The sequence below is a fragment of the Pseudorca crassidens genome, chromosome 17, assembly GCF_039906515.1.
Source record: "Pseudorca crassidens isolate mPseCra1 chromosome 17, mPseCra1.hap1, whole genome shotgun sequence".
Taxonomy (NCBI): domain Eukaryota; kingdom Metazoa; phylum Chordata; class Mammalia; order Artiodactyla; family Delphinidae; genus Pseudorca; species Pseudorca crassidens.
The window spans coordinates 41,556,726-41,574,760 of record NC_090312.1 but is presented as its reverse complement, the minus strand read 5'-3'; the positions used below and the strand labels follow the sequence as shown (position 1 = coordinate 41,574,760).

At 39.2% G+C, this 18,035-nt stretch overlaps 1 long non-coding RNA gene across 1 annotated transcript in view; it reads left to right on the top strand.

The window, feature by feature from the left end:
* Positions 1-18,035, top strand: part of LOC137210128 (uncharacterized) — a 189,919-nt gene that overhangs the window by 171,345 nt on the left and 539 nt on the right. The window lies entirely within an intron of this gene.

Here is an 18,035-nt window from a genome sequence, read left to right as displayed (position 1 = left end):
GGAAATGTAAATTGGTGCACCCACTAGGGAAAACAATATAGAAGTTCCTCAAAACCTTAAACATGGGACTACCATATGACCTAGAAATTCCATTTCTGGGTAATTATCTGAAGAGAATGAAAACACCAATTTGAAAAGATATATGCACCTCCATGTTTACTGCAGTATTATTTACAATAGCCAAGACATGAAAACAATCTGTGTCCATCCATGGATGAATGGTTAAAGAGATTGTGGTATATATATATATATATATATATATATATATATACACACAATGGGATATTATTCAGCCATAAAAAAGAATGAAATATTGTCATTTTGACAACATGGCTGGACCTTGAGGGCATTAAGCTAAGTGGAATAAGTCAGACAGAGAAAGACAAATACTGTATGATCTCTAAAATATGTGGAATCTAAACAAACAAACCAAAAAGTAAAAACCAAGCTCATAGATGCAGAGAACAGATTGTTGGCTGCCAGAGGTGGGACAGGAGTGGGGTGGGGTACGTGTGGGAGAAATGGGTGAAGAGGATCAAAAGGTAAAAAGAAAAAAATATTTTCCCTAAAACGCAAAACTGTAGTCAATTTAACTGTATGTCCTTGGGCTAGTTGCTCAGATGTACAAAGACTGAATTTTCTTATCTGTAAAATGAAAGTTCTAACAATATCTACCCCATAGTCTGTCAAGAGCATTGAATGAGAATCTGTATTGTATATGAAAGTCCTTTGTGAACTGTATATAATATTAAGATTAGCTGGGTGTTTGTTTACACGTGCTTTTGTCTACACACACATTGTGAGAGTAATGGGATTTCTGATGACCTTTTTAGAATGGGGAGGAGTTAAATTGACAGAGAAGAGAAGAGATAAGTCAATATGTGGGAAAAGTAAATAAATAAAAATAAAGAGCAGTTAATTGAAACCCAAATAAAATTAAAGGAGAAACATGAGAGGCATTCCTTTAAAAATAATAATGCCCACTGTTAATAAAAAACATATATAAATTTTCTGTAGCAATCCTGTGTTCTTCCTTTTCCACCAAACGTGGTAGTAAAACTACTTAACATGCTCAAGAAATCAACTACTTTCACTCATATTAATAATAATTCTAATTAAAAAATTTATATAATACTATATGCCAGGTACTGTTCTAAGACCTTGCAGGGGTTATCACAACAGCCCCATTATTATCTCCACTTTTCCAAGAACTAAAGTAGTTTGCCCAAGGTGATGCCACTAAGTGGTAGAGCTGGGATTTGAGTCTATAGAACCAGCCAGAGGCCAAGGACTTAGACACTATGCTGTATTTCTTTTTGAGTAACTTACTTAACCAATCAACATCTACTGAGGTCCTGTATGATAGATGCTTCCTCATTCATTTTCTCATATAACCTTGACAACAAGACTAAGAGATAAGTGTAATTATTAGTTTCACTTTTCAATTGAGGGAACTGAAACTCAGGTCAGATGGCTAGTGCCAGGTCATACCATTTGTAAGAGTATGAATTTAGAAGTAGATGCCTTACTCCTTCTATCATATCACAGCTGGATGCAAATCAATGAATTAATACTAAGTTCCTGGGGTCTAGTTTGTCATAATTCTTACTTTGCAAATCTGAGTCTTTTTTTTTTAATTGGAGTATAATTGCTTTACAATGTTGTGTTAGTTTCTGCTGTACAATGAAGTGAATCAGCTATGTGTATACATATATCCCCTCCCTTTTGGACCTCCCTCCCACCCCCTCCCCCAATCCCACCCTTCTAGGTCATCACAGAGCACCGAGCTGAGCTTCCTGTTCATTATAGGATGTTCCCGCTAGCTATCTTTTTTATGCATGGTAGTGTATATACGTCAATCCTAATCTCCCAATTCATCCCACCCTCCCCTTCCTCCTCTGTGTCCATATGTCCGTTCTCTATGTCTGTGTCTCTAGTCCTGCCCTGCAAATAGGTTCATCTGTACCAGTTTTCTAGATTCCACTTATATGCATTAATATATGATATTTGTTTTTCTCTTTCTGGCTTATCTCACTCTGTATGACAGACTCTAGGTCCATCCACATGTCTACAAATGACCCAATTTCATTTCTTTTTATGGCTGAGTAATATTCCGTTGTGTATAGGTACCACATCTTCCATTCTGGAGAGGGTGTGGAGAAAAGGGAACCCTCTTGCACTGTTGGTGGGGATGTAAATTGATACAGCCACTGTGGAGAACAGTATGGAGGTTGCTTAAAATACTAAAAATAGAACTACCATACGACACAGCAATCCCACTACTGGGCATATACCCTGAGAAAACCATAGTTCAAAAGGACACATGTACCCCAATGTTCATTGCAGCACTATTTACAATAGCCAGGACATGGAAACAACCTAAATGTCCAACGACAGATGAATGCAAATCTGAGTCTTAAAAGAAGGGGCTTTGGAGTTTAACAGAGCTTGGCTTGAGTCCTGGTTCTGCCACTTTCTAATTCTGAGACATTGGTCAAGTCAGATTAACTTCTTTGCATCTCAGTTTCCTTGTCATGAAAATGGGGTTTATGAATGAAAATTAAATGAGGTTTGCACAAGAGTGTTTGGTAAGTGACAAAGCTCTGTACAGATGAATTTCTATTCACAAGACTGGCAGATGACTACACACAGGATCCAGTGGCAGAAGGAAGATTTGAACTTGCAACTCTCTGCTTGACTCCATTTGACCCCTCTATTTATCTGTTTCCTCATGTGCTCTTTGCATCCTCCCATCATCACCTTACTTAACAGTTTAATTGGGGGAATGAATGCCTCTTGTAGAAATAGCAAGTTTTTTTTTTTTTTTTTTTTGCAGTACGCGGGCCTCCCACTGCCATGGCCTCTCCCGTTGCGGTGCACAGTCTCCGGACGCACAGGCTCAGCGGCCATGGCTCACGGGCCCAGCCGCTCCGCGGCATGTGGGATCCTCCCGGACTGGGGCACGAACCCGCGTTCCCTGCATCGGCAGGCGGACTCTCAACCACTGCGCCACCAGGATGGCTCCTTAGTTGATTCTGAAGATGAAATATTTATTCTAGAACTGAATAGTTTTGGGTACATCACCAAGTCAAAGAAAAGGGAACAATAAAATTAGGTCTGTTAAGGACCTCATTAGGAACTTGTAGTCTGAGGGCCTATCATCAGTTAAACCTTAACCAGTTTTTCTGAAAATAGCTGCTCAGAGCAACACACAACTCCTGGAAGTTTAAAAAAACCCAGAAAGGTCAGATAACTCCTAGGACAAAACAAAACAAAACAAAACAAAAATTAAATAAAGAAAAAATAGAAAGAACAAATATGCCCCTATTCCAACAAAATGAATTTGTCCCATTTAAAGGCCATCAAACAACGCCTGGCCTTTACAGAGGTCTTTTCATTACATGAATTTCAAATGCCTTAAATTCACTGGATTATGACCAGTTCTCACCTCCTATAGAAGCAAGGTGGAAGCAGAATCAGCCTACAAGGTGAATTTGGATTTCTGGGGGAGGGCAAGGTAGTGATCTGGAAACTCTTCCCAGCGGCCTTTGCCTACCTGTTGGTCAAAGTTGCCTGATGGCTGCTTGGGCTTAGCTGTGGACAACCCAGGGCTCTACTCTCTACCCCCCTCCCCACGAGCTTACTTCCCCTTTTGCAAAATCATGACGTTCTTTCCCAAGTTAGGGAACGAGAATTTTCTTTTACAGAATGGAGTATGAAGCTAGGATACAATTACTCATATGGTTTAATTTAAAATGCAAAATCTTTGAAAAATAGGTATTTTCAAAATAAGCGTTTTGGTCTGGAGCTCTGGTTCTCATTAACTTGGCTGAAGCCCTTGATGATATGTTGGAACTGTTTAAACACCAACTCACATGCCTGCTCTCAGGTGTTCATAAACCCGCTGCCTTCCCCTGGGACCCTGGCCAGCACCGAGACCTGGTGTTTCCCTCACTCCATCTGTGACTTTTGTGAAAGGGAGCTGGATGGTTTAATGTGATGTTTAGTAATCTCTGCCCACTCAGCTGAAGTGCATGATGCAGGAATGACAGTACCTGGGGTCTGGTTCTGCCTTCAAACTCTGGCATGAATCCTCTGTTGTGCGTGGTCTCCCCCTCCGCTCCTGACCACGTCTCCATGGCAGGGACTTACCTTCACTGGGTTCATTGCACGTGAGTCTTTAAGGAAAAACTTTGGCTGAAGCTGAAGAGTCTTTCCAGACTGATGGGAACGTATTAAATTTTATTAGAACAAGCCAAACATAATCTCTACACATACTGTTAAACCTCGACTGCATGGTACAAAAGGCATTCCATAGGCATGTAAAATTACATGTTTGCTTTAAGACATGCCTTTTATCTAGGATGTTCCAAGAACATGAAAAGCATTAACCTCTGGTCCTCAGGAATGACCTTCATTAAGGAGGAAGGCAAGAAACCCGGGGGAATTTTTTTCCCCACAGCTTCCCAGGAAAGGGATAGCAGAGCTCTATGCCCTGCCCTGTGAGATACACGGGCCTTCTCTTGCCTGAGCACTTGAGGAGACATCCTGCACTGTAAGCCCAAAGCCTTAAGCACCCTGGTCAACCCTAGAAGCTGTGATTCCACAGAGAGGGTGCATTTTGAAAGCCTTCCCCACCCCTTAGCTTCTTTGGTAAGACTTCTCTTCAAAAGACTTCAAAAGACTCCAAAAGAGCCTCTCTTCAGTTTTCCATTCGGTAAATAACAAAGGATGTAGTCTTTTATTTTTTTAAAAGACTTAATTTTATTGATTTTTGGCTGCATTGGGTCGTTATTGCTGCACACAGTCTTGACTCTAGTTGAGTGGGGGCTTCTCTTGTTGCGGAGCAACAGGCTCTAGGGGTGCGGCCTCTAGAGCGCAGGCTCAGTAGTTGTGGCGCATGGTCTTAGTTTCTCTGCGGCATGCGGGATCTTCCCAGACCAGGGATTGAACCTGTGTCCCCTGTGTTGGCAGGTGGATTCTTATCCACTGCGCTACCAGGGAAGACCCCAAAGAGGCAGTCTTTTAATCTTATTATCTTTCTGATATCTCTTGGAACTTAACTTACTCAAGCCCACCATCAATTCAGCTGAGCCCCATTTCCTTGGCACCTTGATCCTTGCCCCCAATGCCAAGCCTCTATGCAGAGTCCTCTACTCCTCTTCCATGTTGCCCTCCTGGCTGATCCTCCTTTTGCTTGATTCTCTATCCTTATCTTCTTAGTGAATGTCCCTTTCACCGTCTGCTCAGAAGAAACCTGTTGTAGACCTGCTCTTAGCATTTCTCTGCTACCAGCCCACAATTCCTTACTTGTGATTCTGAAATAAAGAAATGCATTGAGAACTGAAAGCTTTTTGTATTTTATATGGTGACAAAAATAGATGTAAACTGATGGGAATCTATTCATCCTGTTTACTCTTAATATTCATACTTTTGTCTGAAGAAATATTAGTGTGTTCGGTTATGAAGTGCTTCCCAGGTATTACGTATTAACTGTATGTGTTCCATGATTAATTTTCTAAAATCTTAAAAATTCTGAATCCAGAAACAAATCTTGCCCCAAGGGATTTTGCATAAGGGATTGTAGACCCGTGCTTCTAAACCATGGCTTTTAACCCGCTGGTAAAGTCCTTTCCTCTATTTGGGATCATGCTTTCTGGCTATTCCCCACACTCCTCTGTCATATTGACATCATCTGATCATCTGGTTATTTCCCTCTGATGCAGGATACACATCTCCCTATTTTTCTTCTGCCCTCATTTCTGCACTAAATTCACCCTGACTGAATTCACTATTTGCCAACTACAGGGGACCCTTTTCTTTCTTTATTTTATTGCCCTTTCTGTGTCCCTAGAAACTGTTCACTTCTCTCTTCTTGATACCATCTCCTCCCTTTCTTTCTTCAGCATCATCCTCTCTGGTCCTCCTTTCCCTCTCTCATCCGTTATTACTTGTGGGAGATTTAAGGCCATTAACAAGTGAAACTACTGGGCATTTCTTTTGGCTTAGGGTTACCATGAAAAATTATTGAGGCACTAAGGAGACTATGGATTGAGAAAGTTTGAGAGTCGTGTAGTGTATATATATTATGTATAGTCTATAAGGAGAATCTTCATTTCTTTTTACTGCTGCCTAGAACCCCTTAGGGTGGATATACTATAGTTAATTCCACCAGACTCCTATTGGTGGACCTTTGGGTTATTTCCAGCTTTTAGCTATTTCAAGTAATGCTAAGATGAATAGCCTTGTGCATGTGTCTTTTTGTATCTTTGCCAATGTTTCTGTGGGAGAGATTCCTAGAAGTGGGATGGCCGGGTCAAAGGGTAAATGCATATGACATTTTGCTGGATACTGCCAAATTCCCCTGCATAGGAGTTATACCATTTTACGTTCCCATCATCAAATTATGAGAGTGTCTGTTCCCCAAAGTCTTGCCAACAAAGTATGATGTCAAAGATTTGGGGTTTTGCCGATATGGCAGGTGAGAAATTGCATCTGACTGCAGTTTTAATTTGTATTTCTCTTATCATGAAAGAGGTTGAGCATTTTTTCATATGAGTAAGAGTAATTTGCATTTATTTTTCAATGAATTGTCTGATTATATCTCTAGTGAAAACTTCTATAGGGTTTTTGGTCTTTTTCCTCTCCATTTTTAAAGGCTCTTTATATGTAAATTATAAATATTTTTCCAGTTTGTCATTTGTCTTTTTGAAAAATATAAATATATATTTCCAAACAGCCGTCCAGAGGGTCATTTGTCTTTTTAGTTGCATATTATGTTGGTGTATTTTTTCTTTGCTATGCAAATTCTTTCACTTTTAATTTGGTGAAGCTTTTTGGATTTTGAACCACACAGTTAGGAAAATTTTCCCTACTCTATTAATCTGTATTTTCTTTTAATGCACGGAGCACAGGCTCCATACGTGAAGGCTCAGCGGCCATGGCTCACGGGCCCAGCCGCTCTGTGGCATGTGCGATCTTCCCGGACTGGGGCACGAACCCGCGTCCCTGCATCGGCAGGCGGACTCTTAACCACTGCGCCACCAGGGAAGCCCTTAATGCACTTTTGACTTTGCCATGTCTCTCTATGTCCAGAAACTAAAGAAGACAATAAGAGAAAAATCATGTGAAATTTGGAAGGCAAGAATACAACTCCTTACCTTGGAGTGTCAGGACCTAGAATGACTTTGAGCATTTTCCTATGGACATATAGTCAGTCATCTTTTATATTTGGCTTCTAGTTCTGACTCTAAGAAGTGCCCATTTCTACCTGGAAAGTTGGCTTTAAAATATATTGACTACTTGTCCATTGACAGATGAATGGATAAAGAAGATGTGGCACATATATACAATGGAATATTACTCAGCCATAAAAAGAAACGAAATTGAGTTATTTGTAGTGAGGTGGATGGACATAGAGTCTGTCATACAGAGTGAAGTAAGCCAGAAAGAGAAAAACAAATACTGTATGCTAACACATATATATGGAATCTAAAAAAAAAAAAAAAAAAGGTCTGAAGAACCTAGGGGCAGGACAGGAATAAAGATGTAGATGTAGAGAATGGACTTGAGGACATGGGGACGGGGAAGGGTAAGCTGGGATGAAATGAGAGAGTAGCATTGACATATATACACTACCAAATGTAAAATAGATAGCTAGTGGGAAGCAGCTGCATAGCACAGGGAGATCAGCTCAGGGCTTTGTGACCACCCAGAGGGGTGGGAGGGAGATGCAAGAGGGAGGGGATATGGGGATATATGTATATGTATAGCTGATTCACTTTGTTATACAGCAGAAACTAACACACCATTGTAAAACAATTATGCTCCAATAAAGATGTTAAAAAATATATATATTGACTACAGGCAGTTGCCTTTGTTTTACTCAGTAAAGGATAGGGAAGTGAATTGATTGCCAGAACAGAGAAGGCATGTAAGTAAAGGAGTAGTGAAATTCTAGAGGCTGATTTGAGTAGATTTATTGGCACTTTTGTTCATCTTTGGTGAATATGTGTGTGTGTGTGTGTGTGTGTGTGTGCATGTGTGATGATCCAAAGAGGTGCTGTGTAGCACCTTTTTTTTCAAAGAGATATTGACTTATGACCACTCACACACTGTGTTGCAGAGAAGCAAGGGAAAGCTTTGTAGAAGAGCAAGGCCGTGTTTCTACTACACTATTAGAAAACACTAACTTCGACCCTAATTAAGCAAAATGTCATCCCAACAAAAAAAATTCCGTTTTCTTCATTAGTAGACTTGTATTACAAAAAATTATATTCCATTGTGTTTTTAATTTTGTTAAAAATTTTATTTAAAAGTTTGTGAAAATTTGTTTTCTATCTTGTTATATAAGTACCTATGTTAACATCCTTGATTTTGCCTCTTGGTGTGTCAAGCCTAAAATATATTCTACCTGGTTGCCCATCCCTGCATTAAATAAACAGTAACACTTGTGATGGATCTTAAAGGAGAAAGTTCAGTGTGTTATGGAGATTTAACTAGCCCGTGGCACAGTTCGCACATTTTATTTTTTAATTTTTTAAACTTTTTTTAACATCTTTATTGGTGTATAATTGCTTTACAATGTTGTGTTAGGTTCTGCTGTATAACAAAGTGAGTCAGCTATATGCATACATATATACCCATATCCCCTCCCTCTTGCATCTCCCTCCCACCCTCCCTATCCCACCCCTCTCCATGGTCACAAAGCACCAAGCTGATCTCCCTGTGCTATGCAGCTGCTTCCCACTAGCTATCTAATTTACATTTGGTAGTGTATATATGTCCATGCCACTCTCTCACTTCGTCCCAGCTTACCCTTCCCCTTCCTGTGTCCTCAAGTCTGTTCTCTATGTCTGCGTCTTTATTCCTGCCCTGCCACTAGGTTCGTCAGAACCATTTTTTTTTTTTTAAGATTCCATATATATGTGTTAGCATACAGTATTTGTTTTTCTCTTTCTGACTTACTACACTCTGTATGACAGACTCCAGGTCCATCCACCTCACTACAAATAACTCAATTTCATTTCTTTTTATGGCTGAGTAGTATGCCATTGTATATATGTGCCACATCTTCTTTATCCATTCATCTGTCGATGGACACTTAGGTTGCTTCCATGTCCTGGCTATTGTAAATAGAGCTGCAATGAACATTGTGGTACATGACTCTTTTTGAATTATGGTTTTCTCAGGGTATATTCCCAGTAGTGGGATTGCTGGGTCGTATGGTAGTTCTATTTTTAGTTTTTTAAGAACCTCCATACTGTTCTCTATAGTGGTTGTATCAATTTACATTCCCACCAACAGTGCAAGAGGATTCCCTTTTCTCCACACCCTCTCCAGCATTTATTGTTTGTAGATTTTTTGAGGATGGCCATTCTGACCCGTGTGAGGTGATACCACATTATAGTTTTGATTTGCATTTCTCTGATGATTAGTGATGAGCATCCTGTCATGTGTTTGTTGGCAATCTGTATATCTTCTTTGGAGAATGCAGAAGAATTCTCACCCACCCTGCCACAGGAGTCTGATTCAGCAGCTCTGAGTGGAAACAAGGGATCTGCATTTTAAACGAGGATCTGGATGATTCTCTTGCAGTTTGGACTACCATGAGAAAGTTGGTGTGGGGTGGGACAAGGCCTCTCCAAGGAAGTAAAATCTAAACTGAGACTTAAAGACTGAATAGAGCAAAAGTGGGCAGTTTGGAGAAGAGTGTTCTGAAGAGAAGGGACAGTGGACAGGGGCAGGAGTTTCAGAGGAAGTGAAAGAAGTTAGGGGTTTCTGGAGCAGAGAGAGTGAAGTAAACAATGCAAGAGACAGAGGAGACTGGGGAAGGAGTCGGGAGTTTCACTCCTAAAAGGTCTATCAGCCGTGTTATAGTTTTTGGACTTGATCCCAAGGACAATGAGAAACCACTGAATAAATGCTTTTAAAATAATTATTTTATATTTGCATCTTTATATATTTATATACACAGATGCGTGATTTTATTTTTTCATTTTTATTTTTTTTGTCTCTTTCTAAAATTTTTTATTGGAGTGCAGTTGATTTACAATGTTAGTGTTAGTTTTAGTGTTAGTTTCAGGTGTACAGCAAAGTGAGTCAGTTATACACATACATATATCCACTATTTTTTTTTTTCAGATTCTTTTTTCCATATAGGCCATTACGGAGTATTGAGTAGAGTTCCCTGTGCTATATAGCAGGTTCTTGTTAGTTATCTATTTTATATATAGTAGTATGTATATGTCAATTCCAAGCTCCCAATTTATCCCTCCCCTCCTTATCCCCTGGTAACTATAAGTTTGTTTTCTACATTCGTAATTTTATTTCATTTTTTAAGATTTTACTTAAAATTTTTTTTAATTGAAGTAGTTTACAATGTTGCATTAGTTTCAAGTGCACAGCAAAGTGATTCAGTTATACATACATATGCATATGTTCTTTTTCAGATTCTTCTCCATTATAGTATACTACAAGATATTGAGTATAGTTCCCTGTGCTATATATACAGTAGGTCCTTGTTGTTTACCTATTTTGTATATAGTAATGTGTATATGTTAATCCCAAACTCCTAATTTATCCCTCCCCTGATATCCCCTTTGGTAACCATAAATAAGTTCATTTGTATCATTTTTGAAGATACTATGTATAAATGATATCATATGATATTTGTCTTTCATGTTTGACTTACTCCACTTAATATGATAATCTGTAGCTACATCCCTGTTGCTGCAAATGGCGTTATTTCATTCTTTTTTATGACTGAGCAATATTCCATTGTGTGTATATGTGTGTGTGTATGTGTATATATATATCACATCTTCTTTATCCATTTGTCTGTCGATGGACATTCAGGTTGCTTCCATTCTTGGCTATTGTACATAGTGTTGCTGTGATCATTGGGGTGACATATGAGTGATTTTGTGTAAGTGCCTATATATGCATGACCTTTTTAAAAAAGTGTGGTCGTTTTTCTTTTCTTTTATTACATGGTCTCTCTTATTCTCTCTCCCCAAGTCTCCCCAAGGAACCTATTGTTATGGACTGAACTGTGTCCTCTCCCACCTCAAATTTGTAGTTGAAGCCTTAAACCCCAGTACCTCAGAATGTGACTGTATTTGGAGCTAGAGCTTTTAAAGAGAGAATTAAGATCGAATAAGATCATAATGGTAGGGGCCTAATCCAATATGACTGGTATCCTTATTAGAACGGGGAGAGACACCAGGGCTGCACACACAGGGGAGGAGCCACGTGAGGACACAGTGGGAAGGTGGCCATCTACAAGCCAAGGAGAGAGGCCTCAGGAGAGACCAAACCTGCTGACACCTTGATCTCTGGCTTCCAGAGAAAATAAATTTCTGTTATTTAAGCCACTCAGTTTGTGGAATTTTGTTGTGGCAGCCCTAGCAGACTAATACATTCATATTACTATCCTGCATTGTATTCATCCATAATTTTCTCCTTGCTTATATAGTCCTGTACAGCTCTAATATTAATAAACATATATCTATACTGCAAATTTCACTTAATTTAAGATGCTACAGGTAAAGACACACAATTATGTTCTATGTTGAAACAAAAAAAAATGCTGCCAATTAAACCACGACACAATGCTTTCTTAACCCTTGTGACTTTTACTTTAAAACTTATTGAATTATTTCTTTTAGGCCTTTTTAGATATCACTCATTTGTACACATGAAAGGAAAGCTGTAAGTGAAATAAAGGGGGCTAGATAGTCCTAAAACTTCTTCATATTCAGAATTTGACTCTTTGGAATCTCTTTTCAATTCACAGACTTTGGGTCTGTGATTTTCCACACACTGCTGTCATCTGTGCCATCCAGAGCATTAATGACGCAGCATTGCCTGTCATGCAACATTGCTCCACTGTTGCATTTGGACTGTTCCTTGAAGCCCCCGACACCCATTACCTGTGGGTACACATGCTCTGACGTGCATTTGTAGGGAAGGACAACACTGTAATGATTGCCATATGTCATTTGGTGACTGAAAGAGGCATCCTCATTTCAGAGATGTTATAGTGTGAAATAAATAGGCATTTCAGAATCAAGGAAGTACAAACATATTTTTTATACACACATATGCACACACAGACATGTTATGAGTAGTGTGGTTGCTTTTTTCTTTTTACCAAGATGGCATTATATTATACACATTTTCCTGCATTTTGCTTTTCTCATTCAATACTGCATAGAACTCCCTCCAACTCACTTGGCATAGCTCTTTTTTATTCTTTTAGGTAGACATATACTATTTTATGATGTAGACGTATCACAGTATATTTAGCCAGTTTCCCATTTGTGAACATTCATTTTGTTTATAAAGCTTTTTGCAACTGCAAACTATTCTGCAATAAGTATCGTGTACATATGTCCTCAGGCATTAGTGCTGTATATCACAGGACTGGAATTACTGAGTCAAAGGATACTGTTTATTTTAACATATGTTGTAAGATTTCTTTCCACAAATGCTAGGAAACCTCCTCTTTCTACTAGTAATGTATGAGAGTGCTCTGTTCCCCATAACCTGCATATTCATTTTGGGAGAATTGACATTAGATGATAATAGGTCTTCCCATCCAAGAGAGTGGTTATCTTGTTTGTCTTTAATAATATCTCTTTTTTTCTTTATACAGTTATCATGCATTTCCTGTTAAATTTATTCCTAAGTATTTCACAATTTTTGTTCCTCTTAAAGTGAAATATTTTCCCTATTTCATTCCTAAGAGTTTATTCTAGAATAAAGTCGTCGGTTTTTAAAATATTCAGCTTATATCCATTTCCAAATTGTCTTTTAATTCTATTTCAAATATTTAGTCATATCACTGCCATTAAGAGATTTTTAAATCACTTTTCCCACCCGCAGCCTCTGGAGGCTGTCAGCAAACTATATTCCTCATGGCATTTTTCTCTTGAAGGAAGATGTGGCACTTCTATGGCTGCCACAGCTACTGTTCTTTCACCTTTCCTTCTGTAGAATGCTTTAAATTTCTGCTTATTTTTCCTCCTTTCTCTACTCTCTTGGGAGCACTTTTGCCTTCCTCCTCTCTCTACCCTCCACCTCCAAATCCTACTTTCTGAGATAGTGCTTCTTCTTAAAATATATCCCTTCTTTCAACCGTCCTTACTTATCATAAATTATACACTATATACTACACAAATAGCTATGCATTTTCTTTAAGATTTTAGTTTACATACATATACATGCATATCAAGTATTATTGCTCAGTAATTTTTGTTCCTTTTTATCTTCTCCCATCTTGGAGTCTCTGTTTTGATTCATTTATGAAAGTGTTCATTTTTTTTTTTCTCAAGTATTTTCCTTATAAAGGGAACTTGAGTAATATCCTGTTTTGGTCCTTGCCTGTTTTCTAGTATCTTTCACTCATCTGACAACAGAATAGTGTCTTGGCTGGGTATAGAATTCTTGGTTCATAGTCCTTACTTTCAGTTGTTTGTAGATGGTTTTCCTTAACTCCTAGCTTTCTAGGTTCTGTGTGACAAGTTGGATTTTTTTTCCCCCCATGATAGCAGGTAGGTTGATTTTTAACTGTCTGTATGCTTATGAGATTTCCTCTTTCTCCTTAAAACTCAGGAATTCTAACCTGCTTTTGTCTGTGATTTTTCTTTCTTGTCAATCCAGCCTGAAACTCCATACATATGCTTCCAATCTGAGGATCTGGATCTTTCTTCAGTTCAGGGAAATTTTCTCTTACGCTTTATTGAATGATTGGCTTTCCTTCATCTGTTCCTTTTCCTCTTTTAGAAACACTTATTATTTTTATATTAACTCCTGATCCCTCCAGTTTCTCCTTTTTCTCTTGGATACTTTAATTTCTTTTATCATTTTGCTCAATACTTTGAAGTATATCTTGCATTTGCTCTTGTAGAGCATGAGTTAGGATCTTAATGATCATCTTCTCCTTTAATTTAACTAATAAATTTTCCACTGAGAGATCTTATTTTTATGCAAGTAAAGTCTTTTAAAACTGCTTTCAGAACTCTTATTAACCTTATTTTCTATTCAGGTTTCTGTCTATTTTCTCCAGCAGTTCTGTCTCACTGAGAACTTGTTTTGATTGTTCTGCCTGATCTTCCTCTGTCTGGTTGCTGGGATTTCTTAAATGGGTAGTTAGTTTTCCCCGTCTACTCTTTAGGACTCAGGCCTGGTTGTTGAAGTGTCTTTAATGGTGGGAATCCTACAGGAGGTGAAAAGAAAATGGATTTATGGTCCTGTAGGCTTGTAGTGCAAAGACAGATGCCAGCATTCTGCTGAGACACCTGGAAGAAACTTCGAGAAATCTTTACTCACTCAACTTAGAAGGGAGAGTTTATTCACCTATTCTTCCCTCTCTTGGCTTTGGAAGGGTTTGAACGACCTGCATATGCCTACTAGGTTGATGTCAACTTTGAGGAAGTGGAGGGCATAGTTGGGATCCACAAATCCCTGATGGACAAGCTCTTCCTTTTGTGTACCAACACGCATAAGTCCTGGCTACCAACTGTACTCTGCTGTTGATTGCCCAGTCCAGTGGAAGAGGGAATCCTTCACTAGCTCTATCTGAAGGGACTGTAAGGAGCCCAGACTCTCACTCACAGGTCTGAGCACCTGCCTGTTGGAGAAACAAGTAGTTTGTTCTGGGAGTGCTAAGATGGGGACTTCACTCAGGTCACATGTTCCCAGAACCCCTGGTATGTGTCTCTTATTGAAGGATTTTAAGCATAGAAGTGACATGGCCAGATTTGCATTTGAACAGGATTGTAACACTGGAGGCAGGGGAGCTAGTTACGAGTTTGTTGCAGGGGTCCAGGAGGGAAATGAAGGTGGTTTGGACTATGACGTTGGCACAGCAGACAGAAAAAAGTGACAGACTTGAGACTTGATGAGAAATCTTATTTAAGACTATAGGACAGATTGATTAATTGGAGATGGTGGCTAAGGAAGAAGCAGGAGTCAGTAATTAACATGCTCAATTAATTAGAATTCAGAAGACTATCAATCAAACTTAGATATGCAGAGAATCTGCATGAACCTTGGCAAAAGGAATATGAAAATTTAGGCAAAACAGTTTATCCTCAACGTTAAACAGGATCTGAATAAAAAAACTGTCAAATAGGAAAAAATAACATTGCTTTAGTTCATTTGCAAAATATTCATATAGCACCTAATATGTGCCAGTCACTGTGCTAGGGGCTAGAGATATAGCTCCGAGTACAACATTACCTTTCAGCAAGAGGCAACAAGATGATCTGAGATGCTTATGGCTGGTCTACCCTGTCAAAATTACTTGGCCACACAATTAGAAAGGGGAAGGGCTCAAAAAACCTTTTACAGTAGGGTATTACACTAGAATGGGAGAGAGGAAGCCTCTCAGATATTAATTTTGGTTTTTCCTCTTTTCAGTGAGGGCAATTCCAATTGCTTCACTGTATAGGAAGATATATCACTATGGAATCTCTAAGTATACATTCTGAAAGAAAGGCAAATGACCTTGAAGTCATCTAGAAGGGCTAGGGTAAGGCACCTTAGCATCACTTGAGGGGAGCTGACTGGCTCTTATCCAGTAGGTGGTACAGAGCTACTCTCAAGAAAGAACTGAGCTACCCTGGGTACTGGCTGGCAGACCCCTTGTACATGGTGGAGGTCTGAGGGCCATGGGCTCAACTATAGACTTGGCTCTTATTGGCACATCAGGGACTTGAGCATGTACATTCTGTGGACAGAAGATGTATACAGGGACCTCATGGTGACTCTCGGAAATGAAGGCACGAATTTTCTGTATTTCCAGATTCTTTCAGGCAACTGTTAATGTAAACAAGAAAAGAACAATCAAAGTTGCGTCATTGCATTTAGAACCCCACCCTGTCACACTGCTGAAGATGATCCTTAGTCATTAGAGCAAATATTCCTGAGAATCCACTCAATGGTTCTGGAAAGATGTAGCAATTTTCTGTTTGTGAGTTGTGATTTTTAATACACAGATAAGTGGGCATGAAACAGTCTCAAAACCAGCTGTGGCTGGAGAGGAAAAAGAGGGATGGTAGTGATTTTACCAGCAACATGAGAAGTGACTCTCCTGCCCACATGCCATAGACATTTATACTTCTGTTCCTTAATCCTCACTTCTTCCCCCTCCCCTACCATGTCACTCCTATGAGCTGTATAGACCAAAGCTGAAGACAGTGCCTCAAAGAATGTAAGAAGGCAGTAACCAGGGCACTGGGAAAAGATGGTTCAGGGAAGAAGAGAGATCCATCTCTCTGAGGGGTAAGGGAGTGAGTTGACTGTTGCCATGGTGGAGGCAGAGCCCAGCAGCAGCTCCAGCAGGGGACCTAGAGCCACTCATCATCTGAGAACTCCTCACCTCCCATTTCGCTCCCCTCCCACCCACTGCCCAGGCAGTGAGGAATATTGGCATGGCTATGTCAATAATGGGAATTTGAGTACCTTTCCAGTTTTGAAAGGTAATCTATAGAATTATATTTTTGTTCTCAAAATATTGGTAAATTGGTAAACATCTTTGTAGTATTTTTATAGATTATTTAGAGAGATTGTAGATTAAATGTTCACAAATTCTCCTTATAGTAGATATTCTACTGTGCGAGTCCTAAGCTAGAGTCCAGGGGACAGGGCACACAGTTGATCTACTCTGTCTCTCATCCATGTGGTATCTCTTTCATATTTCTGTGGTATTTTTCTTGTCTTATCTCCTCCATGGGTAAGTAGGTCTGATTAGAGCTTGGCCCCCTGCATAAGTCTGGCTAAGTCCCTCTCTCTACTTTATAGACTGAGTCATTTTAAGGCCATGAGAAAAGGAGGAAGAAGCTCTTCTTAGGTGTTGAAGCCTAGATTCTAGCCTAGTTTACCAGAGAACCTATCGTGTGCTTGCTCTGCTATTAATAAAGTACTGCTTCATTTCCTTTTGTTGGACATGAAGTGTATATCCCCCGCAAGTCCAGAACTCTAAACAGGGTCTGTTATTCATGCTCAGATGTAGCCAAGATATGTTACCAGCAAACATGCTTCAAGAGTGCTAAGGGGACAAATGCTTCCCTTTTTAGAAAGAGTCCCCCTTCCAAAAAACTACAGAAACTGGAGGAACAAAATCATGTACACTTCCCTATGATTTTAAACTTGTGGACCAAACCTGGAAGATTTATTTTCATCTGTTGAGTAGCAACACAAAAACATGGGAACACAGTGATTCTAGAACCATATTTCTCCAAATACATTCCAAGGAATCCTAGTTCTGCAAGCTATTGGTGGATGTACAGAGAATTTCACAGTCAAATAAATTTTGGAAATTACACTTTAGATAGATGTAAATAGGTTTCTTCACTGAAGGACTTTTGAGAGCCTTTGACATGCAAGTAGGCATAGTGAATCTCCAAGAGGAAGATAGGACAGGAATCTTCTGACAAACTGATTGGACCACAGAATCAGTCTCCTCCCTGCCTCAACACACACTTATTTTATTTGCTGAGGACATCTCACAGGAAGAAAGGCAACTCTAGATTTGGAGTAGAATGCTAAAGAGGATGGCAAATTCCTCAAGAATAGGAACACTTTTCTGTTTTGTCAACCTACTTTCCCCATCAGCTCTGAGGGATTTAGTCATTAGAGCAAATATTCCTTAGAATCCACTCAATGGTTCTGGAAAGATGTAGATATAATAGCATTACTGTCTTGAATCAGTGTCTTAGGGATAACCTGGCCTACATCCTGAAGTGTCCTTATCTAGTTGAGAAACATACCTTCTTTCTTCTGCTTTTGCAAGGTGCTCTTAACCATTCATGGTGACATTCTTGCATTTTTGCAGTTCTTTTCCAAGCAATTCTTTCAACATTACCTCATTTTAACCTATTGGGTAATTTATTTTTAGCCTCAAATCCAATTAATTCCAAAGGTGTTAGGGGAACCTGATCCAAACATTTGTCTATTTAACCCTTTCTTAGAGGAAATACTGCATTTTCCCTATTCTGTACATAATTGCTGCTCTGTAACCATGGCTA